The sequence below is a fragment of the Plectrocnemia conspersa genome, unplaced genomic scaffold (genome assembly GCF_051122295.1).
Source record: "Plectrocnemia conspersa isolate PC_06_02 unplaced genomic scaffold, ASM5112229v1 ptg000038l, whole genome shotgun sequence".
Classification (NCBI taxonomy): domain Eukaryota; kingdom Metazoa; phylum Arthropoda; class Insecta; order Trichoptera; family Polycentropodidae; genus Plectrocnemia; species Plectrocnemia conspersa.
The window spans coordinates 27501-30000 of NW_028277196.1; the positions used below are offsets into that span (position 1 = coordinate 27501).

A 2500-nucleotide genomic window follows, 5' to 3' on the forward strand; every position below is an offset into this window, starting at 1 on the left:
ATATATATACTTTTTAATGTACACGTTTTCATTTTTTAATTTACGATTGTATTCCAGCGTAACCCACACCGACCGCAGAAGAACGAGTTGTATCCTAAACTATGCGGAATGTGCGAAATAACGTTAAAAAAAAAAAAAAAAAAAAAAAAAAAAAATATATATATATAAGTATAAAAAAAAAAAAAAAAAAAAAAAAAAAAAAAATATATATATATATGTATAAAAAAAAAAAAAAAAAAAAAAAAAAAAATATATATATATATTTATATATATATATATATATATATATATATATATATATAAAAAAAAAAAAAAAATTATATATATATATATGTATATATATATTTTTTTTTATATATACATATATATATTTATTAATATATAAATTTTATATTTATTAATACTAACAATAATAATATAATAACGTTTTAATTATTACAAAAGTTATTATTTCGAATCGAAAATTATCCGGTCGCAAGTCGAGAGAAGTCCGAGTCGAATCGCGCTCAGAGCGGCCCGTTCCGCCGAATCCCGGCCGCGACCGCGTCGACTTCGGCTTGTTAGGCTAGAGCGAGCGGCTCGGCGACTTTGCACCGCGCCGCCTATACGTGGAGTGCGCGCGAGGCGAGAGCGCGCGGCCGTGTTCGGTCGCGTTTGCTCTCGGCGTTCTCGTCGGCTCCTCGGGTCGAGTCGCTCGCTCTTTCGCTCGCTCGCAACCGTTTGGCGGACGCACCGTATTATTATTGATAATAATGCGCGTGTACGTCGCTTACGGCTCTGCTTCGAGCGTCTACGAGAGAGACGGCTCTTCGAAATCTCGGCATGCGCGAACCGCGGTCGGCGTCAGTCGGCGTCTGCGGTGCGCTCGCGCCTTCCGGGTACCCTTCCGGGTGTGTGGAGGATACTATATGCGATCACGCGCGTGTTTATACGAATCGAGTGATAAGCGGAGAGCGCATCGCGCTCTCCGGCTCTCCAGAGCTCCGCGGCGAGCCGCGTTGTACGGGGCCGTCGGTCGTTCGCGACCGGCGAGCTCGCTGCGCTATTACGGCCCTCCGCTCTAGCGCGGAGAGGCCGCGCACTGTGCGCGTAGACGGGTGAAGATAATATAATAATATATATAAAAGTATATATATAACAAAAAACGATACATATAAATAAAATGTTGTACGTCTTAAAAAAGACGAGACGAGAACGATAGGTAGAGATAGAGGAGGAGAATAATAAATACATGACACGTAAGGAGTGCGTAAGCGGACGCTCTCTACAGAGACGCAAGCTCGCAGCTCCCTGGTTGATCCTGCCAGTAATCATATGCTTGTCTCAAAGACTAAGCCATGCAAGTCTCAGTATAAGCCGTATTAAGGTGAAACCGCGAATGGCTCAATATATCAGTTTTGGTTCCTTAGATCGTACACAGTTACTTGGATAACTGTGGCAATTCTAGAGCTAATACATGCAAACGAAGTTCCGACCGGCGACGGAAGGAATGCTTTTATTAGATCAAAAACCAATCGGCGGAGCGCGCGTTTCGGCGCGCGCCCGTCGCACTCGGAGATGACTCTAGATAACTTTGAGCAGATCGCACGGTCTAGCACCGGCGACGCGTCTTTCAAATGTCTGCCTTATCAACTGTCGATGGTAGTTTATGCGACTACCATGGTTGTCACGGGTAACGGGGAATCAGGGTTCGATTCCGGAGAGGGAGCCTGAGAAACGGCTACCACATCCACGGAAGGCAGCAGGCGCGCAAATTACCCACTCCCGGCACGGGGAGGTAGTGACGAAAAATAACGATACGGGACTCTTACGAGGCCTCGTGATCGGAATGATTACACTTTAAATCCTTTAACGAGGATCCATTGGAGGGCAAGTCTGGTGCCAGCAGCCGCGGTAATTCCAGCTCCAATAGCATATACTAAAGTTGTTGCGGTTAAAAAGCTCGTAGTTGAAATTGTGTCCTGCGGCGTCGGTCTACCGGTTGCGGTACGACAGGCGCGTCTGCGGGGCTTCTCGCCGGTGCGTGTTCACCGCCGGTCGCGTCCGCGCCGCGCGTTCGCGTGCGCGTCGTCGTCTTCGCGACTTCGGCGCGCGCCGCGGGCTCGCGGTCGGCGCGCGAGGCGGGCCCTCGCGGCTGTTTACTTTGAACAAATTAGAGTGCTCAAAGCGGGCTAATATTTGCCTGAATATTGTGCGCATGGAATAATAGAATAGGACCTCGGTTCTGTTTTGTTGGCTTTCTGACACCAGAGGTAATGATTAATAGGGACAACTGGGGGCATTCGTATTGCGACGTTAGAGGTGAAATTCTTGGATCGTCGCAAGACGGACTAAAGCGAAAGCATTTGCCAAAGGTGTTTTCATTAATCAAGAACGAAAGTTAGAGGTTCGAAGGCGATTAGATACCGCTGTAGTTCTAACCATAAATGATGCCAGCCAGCGATCCGCCGAAGTTTCTTATTTTGATTCGGTGGGCAGCTCCCGGGAAACCAAAGCTTTC

At 46.4% G+C, this 2500-nt stretch overlaps 1 non-coding gene across 1 annotated transcript in view; it reads left to right on the forward strand.

Moving 5' to 3' along the window:
* Positions 1-1287: 1287 nt before the first annotated feature.
* LOC148225753 (small subunit ribosomal RNA) overlaps positions 1288-2500 on the forward strand; it is a 2016-nt gene continuing 803 nt past the window's right edge. The window contains exon 1 of the ribosomal RNA XR_015812514.1: positions 1288-2500. This exon is cut by the window's right edge and continues 803 nt beyond it. This is a non-coding gene — a ribosomal RNA (small subunit ribosomal RNA).